General features: G+C 42.1%; 1 pseudogene across 1 annotated transcript; it reads right to left on the bottom strand.

Annotated features, from left to right (window-relative positions):
- Positions 1 to 609: 609 nt before the first annotated feature.
- LOC123175206 (alpha/beta-gliadin A-III-like) lies at positions 610 to 1,734 on the bottom strand (annotated as a pseudogene). Its single transcript, XR_006487686.1, has one exon. The product of XR_006487686.1 is annotated as an alpha/beta-gliadin A-III-like (transcript).
- Between the last annotated feature and the right edge of the window lie 10,633 nt (positions 1,735 to 12,367).

The following is a 12,367-nucleotide window of genomic DNA, read 5'->3' as shown; positions in this document are numbered from 1 at the left end:
AGCCAAGTTAAGAGTATTTTGGTGGAGAGTAATTAAAAACATCCTACCTTTCATATGCATAACTAAAAAGGCATGTGATGGGGTTATGTGTGTGCCCTATGTCTGGCCATGGGGAGGAAATGTTACTTCATCTGCCCTCATCACACGTGAGCATGCAAGTTTATTCTTGGATTCTGCTTGAGAATATTTTGACATAAAAATCCCAAGGTTGCACCTGGAAACATGGTCAAGTGATATCTTCGATCCATATTTCCGGATGCAAGAAGGGCGCTATTAATGCTTCGGTTATGTGGGCGATTTGGAGTAGCTGTAATGATACTCGTGATGAGGAGATGTACCATTCACAAAAATCAATGTAATTGATTTATGAACTGAAAGCTTCTCTGGGAATAATTGATCAAGGGCAAGCCAAGGATGTGGATAGTCCTTACTACTTTAATAATACACAATTTGAAAGTCCAAGAAAATACTTCAATTTAATTCAAGTTTCAGACTCATTTTGTTATCTTCAGATTAATGCAACATAAATATCTACTTAATGTGTAATATATATAATTAGGGGTGAACTTGTGAATGGGCACAGGAATGGAACTCAAATAAACAATCATATGCAGACAAGACATGTGTTTGTCTTTTATTCCCAAGTTTGAACTAGTATAGTTCGGGTTCTTACATGATAGTGCATGTCACCTTATATTTTCAACGGTACAACGACCAAACCATGGACTAAGAACACGGTGTTTCATATATCTAGTACTAGAGTTCTTCTCTTCTCAGTTAGTACCGAAGATGCCAAATGGCGCAATGGTGGTCGAGCAATATGGAGGGATGTAGACATTGCACATTGCTGGTAGCGTCTGCAGCGCTAGGTTCCTTATTTCCTTGAGCTGGGGCAGACGTTGAGGTTGGACAAAGCCCTGGGCCTGTGGATTTTGCTGAGATGGCTGGAAGGAGCCCTGGCCTGATGGATATTGTTACTGAGGCTGCTGGTAGGAGACCTGGCTCGACGGTTGATGTTGTTCTTGTTGTTGTTGTTGTTGTTGTTGATGCAGAATAATAGCATGAACGACATTGTGGATGGCTTGGCACCGCGACAGCTCGGGGATCTGCCACAACTGCTGACAACATAATTGTTGCAACACTTGGTAACTACTTTGCTGCAATACTTGTGAGCTTTCATGCGCTATGTTGTGTAGTTGCAAGACGATGACATCCCTGCATGGAATCAGTTGTTGTTGTTGCAGAATTTGTTGAAGGATTTGTTGAAGGATTTGTTGTTGTTGTTGTTGTTGTTGTTGTGCTTGTTGCTGCGAAATTGGTTGTTGTGGTTGCAGATGCTGTGTTTGCGGTTGTGGATATGGTTGTTGTGGGGGAAATGGTTGCGGCTTCGGATATGGAAGTTGTGGCGGAAAAGGTTGCGGCTGTGGAAATAGTTGCGGCTGCGGATATGGTTGTTGCGCTGGAAATGGTTGCGGCTGCGGATATGGCTGTTGTGGTGGAAATGTTTGTTGCTGCCCTGGAAATTGTTGTTGTTGCACCAATGGAACTTGCTCTTGTGGTTGTTGCAGAGATGGATTTTGTGGCTGCAATTGTGGCACTGGAACTCTAACTGCAGTTGTGGCGGTGGTCGCCACGATAGCAAGGAGGGAAATGATGAGAAATGTCTTCATGATGGATTTGTATTGACCAGTGCGTGCTTGGCTTGAATGATGCACTCTACTTATGAGAATGATGAATGAGGAAGGATGATCATCATGCAACAGGCCTATTTATAGCTGCCATGGCATTATCTCTTTCACAATTGGCATTTGCTTGTCTGGAAAGTGCTTGGATGCTTCCCAAAATCATATTTTGGTATGTTGTGTTTGGTGGCACTATCATTCCACCACAAAAAGGTGTGATAACACACATGACTCATCTTATTCACTTTACAACTAAACACTAATCTAGGTTGCCTAATTTTCTAAAACTAAGTTTGTAATGTTATGCAAGTTGTTATGTGTAAAATAGATAAGCATTGCTTGCACAGAACTTAGTTTTTAATCTTGTGTGGCCTGTTAAGATAGATGAGACTAGTAATGTAACTTGCTTTAGTAGGTCATGACTCATCAAATTCTTTTTACATGTCAAGTGTTGTAGTGTTCTAAAAGTTATTAGCAAACATCAATTTTGTAATGTTCTACAAGTTGTTACATGTAGACTAGATAGGCTTGACTTGCACACAAAAAAGATTGTAATCATGTGTGACATGTTAAGATAGATTAGATTAGTAATGTAGCTTGCTTTGATAGACCATGACTCATCAAATTGCTTTTACTTGTCGTAAGTGTTGTATATGTTGTACTCCCTCCATCTTAGTTTAAAAGTCTTGCATGTGTACCTAGATTGTTAATTTGACCAACTTAATAAGAGGCATACATTACAAAATATATATTTCTATTTTCTAATGATATAATTTATGTCAAACAATTTATTTTATATAATTAAATTGACGACCTAGATACACGTGGAAGACTTGTAAACTGAGATGAGGGAGTACAAGTTTTTAACACTTATCTGCTTAGTATGGCTTGCAATGTGTGTGCATGCCATGGTATGTGTAGCTTCTATTCGTTTGTAGATCTTATTTTGTTTTACGGGAAATCATGCAAATGATCATCTACGATAACACTTGCGAGTGCAGTTGCAACAATGTTGGCAGGGTCAGAGGGAGGTTGTGAGATGGCATGAGTTCTTGTGACAAACTATAGTTCATTATGTTTTTTTGGGTAGTACCTATAGTTCATTATGTGTGAAAAGATAGGTGTTATGTTTTTCATGCGTGCAAAAAACTTATGTCTTTAAATTTGCAAACTGGCTCTGTCTGTTCTAAGGGCTGCTACTGGTGGCCAATTTGAAGACATGTGGTGCATTGGGCCTTGGACGCAGCAGATAGCCCAACTAGGCTCACTCAGAAGAAAAAAACTCCCATGGGTCGCTCCCTTGCCGACCTCTCTCCTCTCTCGTGAATTGGGCACGCCGCACACCCACTTCCCTCCACGCACCACTCCCCTCCCTTCCCCTCCCCTCATGTGTCCTAGCCGCCAACCACCTCGTCTTCCTCACGCCGCCTCACCACTGGCGTCTACCCTTATCCTCTCCCCAATGCCGTTGACCTCATCTCTCACCATCTCCTCCCCATCTCATCTAAAGAGAAGACGGAGATCTTTTTTTCTCGAATACAGAAGAGGGAGATCGACCAAGTCATGGCGGCGACCACATCCGCCACGGGCGCAACCACGTCGCCGAATAGAAGATAGGATATATAGATAGATTAAGACGAGGCACAACACTTAGTTTGCACCATAACTAGCTAAAATTGGGAAATGTTAAACGAGTATTTAAAAAATATTAATCAACAATTGGGAAATTGTTAAATGTGTATGTTAATAATGTTGACCATGTATTAAAAATGATAGAAATATTTGATCAAGTATATAGAAATGTTAATCCAGCATTTGAAAGAAATGTCGAACAAGGGTCTGAAAAAGTTAATCAAGCGTTTGGAAAATGTTAAATGTGTATGAAAAAAAGGTTGACCATCTATTAAGAAAATGTTAATCAAGCATTTAATTTTTTTTTGTAAAAATGGAAAAAAAATGTTAACCATGTATTGAAATTGTTAATATTATATTTGAAAAATGATAATCAAGCATTTAAAAAATGTGTATACAAAAATGTAGGCCATGTATTGCAAAAATTGTTGGTTTGTATTTGAAAAATGTTAGACGTGTATTAGAAAAATATTGTTGACGTATACAAAAAATGCACAATAATAACCAAAAGAACAAAGAAAATAAACAAAAGAATAAAAATGAAAAAAAATGAAGAAACAAGTGCAAAAAAGAATGAAAAAAATGAAGAAGGAAAAAAAACTCAAAGTAAACCGGCTTGAATCGGCTCAAGTACGACGCGCACCTACAACTTATCACGAACGGAACTTGATCGGACTGGTAGCAGCACCCGCTGTCACCTTTGAGACCAGGAATCGATCCTGGTTCCCCCTTTCCTCAGCTCTTTTCCAACTATATGCGCGCGTGAATGGGCCGGCCCAATATGGCGTCGGGAGAGGAAAAACCGTCAGCGAGCTGCTACCGTCTTGCGTCGAAATCACTAATTAAGGAGTATTCGTTGAACAGAATACTCCACTTTCCCAGGTCGCGATAAGTGGCGTATATGCAATATGTCACTTGTCGCAACCTGGGAGTTTTTTCTTTTTTATAGATCCGTTTATTCAAAATGTTTTATCTTTTAAACCGTGCGTCTAAATCTTCAACGTTTTCATCATTGGATTCCTCGCGTCGAGATCTTCAAAACTAGATAGCATGTTGATAGGTTTCGACGAACTTTTTTTCATGGAAAAAATCGGATGAAAAAACCGAACGAAAAAACCGAAGCGGGAGCACAGTTTTTTCCCTTTTCGAAAGAGGCATACCCATGCCTCTCGCGAAATCACACCCGTGCCTTTCGTGGAAGCAAAACCGTGACTCTTGTGGAAGAAAAAAACAGGAAACACGTTTTTTTCGTTTCCGAGAGGCACGGGCGTGACTCTCGTGAAATTACAACCGTGCCTCTCGGGGGAGCAAAATTGTGACTCTCGCGAAAGAAAAAAAAACAGAAAACGCGTATTTTTTCCGTTTTTGAGAGGCACGGCCGTGACTCTCGCGAAAAAAAAAACAAAAAACGCATTTTGTTTTTCCTTTTCTGAGAGGCACGGCCGTGACTCTTGCGAAAGCACAACTGTGCCTCTCGGGGAAGCATAACCGTGACTCTCGTGAAAGAAAAAAAAACTGAAAATGCGTTTTTTTCCCGCTTCCGAAAGGCACGGCCGTGACTCTCGCTAAAGCACAACCGTGTCTCTCGCGGAAAAAAACCGTTACTTTCACGAAAGAAAGAAAAAAGAAAACGCGTTTTTTCTCGTAAAAAGAAAAATTCCCCAATTTTTTTTATCGAAAATCTAAGGAACATAAGGGAAAACCAAAATGTCAAAAAAACCCAGGAAAAACCTTTAAAAAGCCAAAAACGCATGCGGAAAAAAAAAATCTAAAGGAAGCGTCCAGAGCGCGACATGTGGCGAATGGCTGAGAGCGCGCCAAGTGACGCTGATCATTGCAAAGCTCCCAAAGGAGCGCTTGTTAACTAGGTGCTCCCGTCTCGCGTAATGCAAGACATAGCGCTCGCGGACTTTGAATTTGCACCGTGTGGGCCGGTGGAACAGTCGATCAGTCCATCAACAAAAAGTTTATCACTTTCCATTTACTGGCCAGGTTTCGGCCGAGTTTCAAAAACAAAAATATTGGTCAAGGATGGATGGAATTCATCTTCGAGGAGTGTATTTTGAAAATGTTCCCCAATAAGAAAAAACGTTTATGTATTAATAAAATTGCTCGCAAACTTGAGAGAAATTTCCTAAACTTGAAAAAATGTTCACGTATTTGAAAATATTCACAAATTTGAGAAATGTTCGGGAATAGGGAAATATGTTCGAATATTTGAAAACATGTTCACGAAGTTGGAAGAATGTTCATGAATATGAAAAATTGTTCACGTATTTAATAAAATTGTTCACAAACTTGAAAGTTTTCTTCGCAGTTGGAAAACGTTGGTGAATTTGAGTAATGTTCTTGAACATACTAAATTTTTTGCCTATTGAGAAAATGTTCACGAACTATTTTAAAAAAAAAATGAAAATTCTTTACGAGTTAAAAAATGCTCAGGAATTTGAGAGAGAGGATCATTTTTCAAAATTATGACGTATTTTGTAGCAAATTCAGAAACTATAGCAAAGGGTGGAGAAAAATCAAAACTATCACCCCGTCGGCCACGCGTCGGCCGAAAAGGGTGTTTTCGGACTCCCTTTTGCCGAAATGGAGTTTTTGGCCTTGCCTTGGCCGAAAATATGCGTACCTGGGCCGAAAAGACCTTTTTGGTCAGGAGTAGGCCGAAAAGTCCTTTTTGGTCAGAAGTAGGCCGAAAAGTCCTTTTTGGTCAGGAGTAGGCCGAAAAGTCCTTTTTGGTCAGGAGTAGGCCGAAAAGTCATTTTTGGTCAGGAGTAGGCCGAAAAGTCGCTTGAGCCCATCTTTCACCTTAATGGTTGACCGAAGTTGCATGGCTCCACTCTTCGGCTTACGTTAGGCCGAAGTGATTTTTTTTAAATTTTGATATATAAATACTGTGCAACCATTATCCATCTTAGACATTGAAAAAATATTTTTTCGCGCAACCCTTTTCCCTCAATATTTTCCCGCCACCCGTTTCCCGGCAACCCCTTCCCGCCATATGTTTCTGCCACCCGTTTCCCGTCAACCCCTTCCCGCTATATGTTCCCGCCAACCCTTTCATGCCATACACTACTAGGGAAAACCTTATACACAGAATCTTAGTAGCAGCGCGTCACAAAAAGATGCTCTACTGCTAATTAGCAGTAGCGCGGGTTTTTAACCCTCGCTACTACTAAGCGGTTTCTACCGTGCCCCCCGACACATGCCATAGTAGTAGCGAGGGGTATAAACCCGCGCTACTACTAAGTTGATAGTAGTAGCGCGGTTTTATACCCCTCGCTACTACTAAGTACGAGGTAGGTGAAGTGGCCATATCCTTAGCCGAATCCCCATCTCCTCCCCCAAATCCCTCCTCTCTTCCACAACTCTCTCCTCTCACTTTCCATATGCTCTCACATGGACCTCTTGCCCATGCACCCATCCTCCTCCATGGCGCCGAAAGAGGCCGCCGCCTCGCGCCACCGGCGTCTAGGAGCTCGCCGGTCTTCCACCGACGTCTAGGAGGCCGCCGCCCCGCGCCACCACACTGGAGCACCTCGCCACCGGTGGCTAGCTCTGCTGCTCCCTACATCACCTTCCTCTCTCCCTCGGTTTTCCTTTTCTCTCTCCCTCTGGTTTGACTCACCCTCCCATGTCCATGCCTGTGCAGGTCGTCTCCATGGATGACCCGGAGCTATATGGCATGGTCGGGAAGAGGAGCCCCACGCCGCGGCCTGGCTCTGCCATAGAAACGGGCCCTCTCCAACAGCCACTGCTGGATCTGGTCTTCTGCTGTCCGTTCATGCCTCCGGCGACGCCAATCATCGCTAGATCCTACCATTGCTGCCATTGACAGCACGCACGGAATCGAGATTTTTTTTGTTTTTGAAAGTAATAGCAGTAGCGCAGGGTATATGACCCGCTACAGCTAATTAGCAGTAGCGCTGTTTGCAACGCACGCTACAGCTAACCATGTATAGCAGTAGCGTGTGTCAACACGCGCTACTGCTACAAGTTAGTTGTGGCGCCGTATCAGTAGCGCGGGCACCCGCGCTACTGATACACCCAAAACCCGCGCTGCTGCTAGGCTTTTCCCTAGTAGTGATACCACAGTATACCATTAAATAAATTCTTCATATTTTTAAAAAATGGGATAAAAGCGTAAGCGATGGAGTCAAAAACCTGACCTCACGCTGGGTATATGTGTTACCAGCCAAATGGGATAGCATCTGGCTAATGTACAACAACAGATCCCTTTCTTTATAAAAATTCAACATTTTCAGAAAAAAGTGAGCAATTTTACTTTAGCAATTTAAATAATTATTTAAAATAAAAATTTCCGAAATACTAACAAACTTTCAAAACGTGAAAATTTATTGAACACATGAAAAAAAATTTAGAATTCCAAACATTTATTGATTTTTTAAGTGATGAACAATTTATAAATATACACTGAGCATTTTTGTAGTATAAGCTAAAATTTTTTTGAAGACACATTGAATATTTTTGTGATATACGGTTAATGTTTTTCTGAATTGTGAAGACATTTAAAAAAAGTGAAAAGATTTTGAGAAACATGATTTTTTTAAATATGAAGAATTTATTTAATGGTATGCTATGGTATGGCGGGAAAGGGTTAGCGGGAAGGGGTTGGCGGGAACATATGGCGGGAAAGAGTTGGCAGGAAAATATTAAGGGGAAACGGTTGCGCGAAAATATATTTTTTTCGATGTCTAAGATGGCCAATGGTTGCATAATATTTATATACCAAAATAAAAAAAATCACTTCGACCTAACATAAGCCGAAGAGTGGAGCCATGCAACTTCAGTCAACCATTAACGTGAAAAAGTGGGCTCAAGGGACTTTTCGGCCTACTCCTGACCAAAAAGTTCTTTTCGGCCCAGATACACACCTTTTCGGCCAAGTCAAGGCCAAAAAGTCCATTTCGGCCAAAGGGAGGCCGAAAACACCCTTTTCGGCCGACGCTTAGCCGACAGGGTGCTAGTTTTGATTTTTTTTTCTCTCTATTCTTTGCTATAGTTTCTGAATTTGCTATAAAATACGTCTAGGCCAAGAATCCAAACATATCGACCAAATGGGTAGCGATTTCAAAGAGGCACATCCAGCCAGATTCATGCCCACTAGATCAGAATCACGCCTTGGCGCGAGGGTGCCGGTCCAATGTTTTGGTCAAGCAGGTAATGTTGAGTTAGTACGAACCCAGATTCAGCATATGCATCCATACAAACAATTACCGAGCGATTGGATTTTATAATCTGAAATATCAGTTACTGCATCAGTCAATACATACCAGGAAAAAACATAAGAACAATACACTTCCTACCAAAACATATGTTTTACAGTGATTGGGTTAGTACTCGGAGTACTTAGCAGTACTTACATGTCTGATCACGTTTGATTTTTATTAGCCGTCAGATCTTGCGGGGAATTTTAATTGATTAAATTTAATATGTTAATTGCCATAAGGGCATAATGGTCCAGGGGGAAATATCTTTTCTTGAACCGATCACCTGAGGACCAGATCCATGTCTACTCGATCCAGTTCAGAATCCTCCTCCGATCTATTTGTCGCCGCTCGCCGCTCCTAACCTTGTCCGTCCTTGGCCTGCCCGGCGAGAGGAATAAATTCATCGTCCTCGTCCTCCACCCAACCAACCCAGCCCCCCACGCCGTCACCGAAGAAGAATAAGGCCGGATCTGCGCCGCTGAATCGGCGGCGACCGCGGCGGGCGATCCCATCTCTTCGCGCGTACCATCGTTAAGGTATGAATTCGGCTTGGCGTTCTGCTCGTTCTCTTGGCCGTTGCGCCCCTCCACCGTGCATGCAGTACAACCTAAACCCCACAAGATCCGGGTACGGACTAGAACAACGAATGGAAAGCTTCATCGTGGCATAGTTTCTCTTGAGCTAATCGCATCATGTTTGTTTAAGTAAGATGTTGACGTTTGAGATGAGATATACTAAAGGAAGATGAGATACTGGTTCCATAGTTCACTTAATTTTGTTTATTAAAGTCATCATCACTTTAGGTTTGCATAGCGCATGAAATATAGTTTAAAGGAAGATGAGATACTACTTGTTGGACGTTGATGATTGGTTTCCCTCACATGTCAAACCAGCAAAGTCTTTTCCATGCACTTGTCTTTGCCTATGAGCTATTTTACACCTGCAACATTGATAAACAGAAAGATGTTGATGATTGGTTTCCCTCACATGTCATATGCAGGAAGACATGGCGTATGCAAGTGATGAGAGTATGTTCGAGTATGTAAATGTTGTCAGCAAGATGTTTGATAGTGAGGCTGAAGGCTATGAATTCTACAACAAATATGCTCTTGAAAAAGGTTTTAGTGTGAGGAAAAGCTACGTTGAGTGGGATGGATCCAACAAATGCATAAAGAGGGACGTTTATAATTTCTGCCATGCTAATAAGCAGGAGACAATCAGTGTCGGTGATGCTAAAACGGTGATCATGCACATGATGGCGAGGCGAGAGCGAGATGTGGATTTTTTTCTTCAAGTACTTGGTAGACGAGCATGGCCATCTGAAGGGACTGTTCTGGGCTGATAGTCAATCGTGACTTGACTACGAGGCTTTCGGAGACGTCATTGTTTTCGATAGCACATACAGAACCAACAAATACAATCTGCCATTCGTGCCTTTTGTCGGGTTGAATCACCACCGCAGCACTGTTATATTTGGCTGTGGTATAATTTCTCATGAAACAAGCCAAGCATACGAGTGGATGTTGCGGACCTTTTCTGATTGCATGGCACAGAAGCATCCGATATCTGTGATCACAGATGGGGACCTTGCAATGCAGAGAGCAATAAGGGTGGTCTGGCCAGACTCAAACCATAGGCTATGTATATGGCACATTCAGCAGAACATTGTACGGCATCTGCATGATGACGACGTAAAGGAGGAATTCAGATCTTTCATTTATGATACTTCTTCCATTGAAGAGCATGAGATAAAATGGATACAATTCTTACAACGGAATAAAGTAACCAGTGAGGAGTCTTGGCTGCATCAGATGTATCAGATGAGAAAGTTGTGGTGTGCTCCATATCTTGAGGGGCGTTGTTTCCTAGGATTGAGCAGCAATCAGAGGAGTGAGAGCTTGAACTCTGTGCTACATACGCATCTTGAGGGTAAGATGTCATTGTTTGAAATGCTAGAGCACTATGAGCGTTGCCTTGCGTCGCGACGGATTAACGAAGCTCTCCATGATGTCGAAGCCTTGCAGTCCATTCCATTTACAGAGGAAAATGCTTCGCCGCTTGAGAAACACGCCGCAACAGTTTTCACACCTAGTGTCTTTAAGATGGTCTTATGGAGCATAGATGCTGTCAGCAAATGTTAGATTAGAGAGATACTAGATGGATCAGAAGATTCCACTTATGTTGTGTCCAAGCAGGAAAGAATGGATAAAAAGTTTGGAGTGCGCATTGAAGAGCAAGGAGGTCTTTTGCACAGGGTGAGTTGTTCTTGCCGTAAGCTGGAATGCGCAGGCACACCATGTTCCCACATTTTTTACATATTGGGGATTTTAAAACAAACAATTCTGCCCGGTTGTTGCGTTCCCACTAGGTGGACTATGAATGCAAAATGTGCATACGCACCTACCAGAAAAAACCAGATGTATGACTATTCGCTAAGCCTGCAGAGGTACCGCGAGTTGCGGAATTGTAGTCATGCCGCAAGTTTCCAGGCATGCCACTCTGATGAGGACTATCGCCGTCTAAAGATGCTTTTGCAAGCACAACATCATGGCAATCAATCAAGTTTTGAACAAGCTGACAGCAAGGAGCCAACTAATGCTCAGCATAACAGCATTAGGTTTGGCCCGTTGATGGCGCACTCGCAGAAAGTTGATAAAGTTCTGGATCCCGTGCATGTGCCAGGACGAGGTGCACCGAAGAAAAGGCTGCAGGCAAAGACAAAGAAGTCAAGATCACAGAATATCTGTGGCTATTGCAAGAAACCAGGTCACAATCAACGTAAATGCGCTAAATTGCTAGAGGTACGAAATATGTTCATATTTTTTTTGCATGTGTTTTACTCATAATTGATGTCCATGTGATTTATTCTATTCTTCTGTGTAGGATCTCGAGGCTGAACTGTGATATCTACATACAGCATGAACCGACGATGAGCCAGAGAAAGTCGTGTGCCATTCAGCTTTGTGTGACGTGGTCTTTACATTCTATTTCATCGTAACAGTAATTTAGTGAAGTGCGGTTGTACTGCCATGTTACTGTATTAGTTCGGCATCTTTCGTTTCCATTTTCTGTGTGTATCATTTGATGTCCAACTTTAAGAATGATGATGTATTTCGACAAATTGGGCACTATGATTCTTCACCCTTACTACGGTTGTCATGCATATTCATAATCATCATGCATATTCTTCATTTATAGAGCAATAATGACTGACGTATTTTTTAAATAAGCGGGGCCCACTCGGGTGTGCTTGGAAATCTTTGAAAAACCTCCATGCACGTTCATCTTCGCTGCATGCAAATCAGGCAGCGGCCGCTGTGCCAGTAGCTGTCAAGGCCTTGATGAATCACTATTCACATGCAGGTCCCCGACCCTTGCATGCAGGTCCCTGACTCTTGCATGCAGGTCCCCGACTCTTGCATGTAGGTCCCTGACTCTTGCATGCAGGTCCGGGACATTCCCGGAGGGACCATTTGGTCTAACTTAAGCCAGTTTTTGAAAAAACGTGAATTTTTCCACCACCTCCAAATCACCCAAATTTTCTTGTACATGGTGACCCACATGTGCAAAACATGTGTATGCAAGAAAATTTTGAAAAAAATTATTTTACAATGCCCCCTTGAGGCATAGACTGATGTTTTCAGCAGTCAATCTAGAGGGCATTATAAATTCAAAAAAAATTAAAAAAATACAAAAACTTGGAAACCTAGTTTTGTTTGTGGAAGAGATCATGTGTGCCAAAACTGAGATGATTTGGAGGTGGTCGAAAAAATGCCCGCATTCCCGGCGAGACCATTTGGTCACTTAAGCCAGTTTTTG

This window comes from Triticum aestivum, unplaced genomic scaffold (assembly GCF_018294505.1).
Source record: "Triticum aestivum cultivar Chinese Spring unplaced genomic scaffold, IWGSC CS RefSeq v2.1 scaffold51229-3, whole genome shotgun sequence".
Classification (NCBI taxonomy): domain Eukaryota; kingdom Viridiplantae; phylum Streptophyta; class Magnoliopsida; order Poales; family Poaceae; genus Triticum; species Triticum aestivum.
Note: the sequence above shows the minus strand (reverse complement) of the source record. Positions and strands in the feature narration are given on the sequence as shown.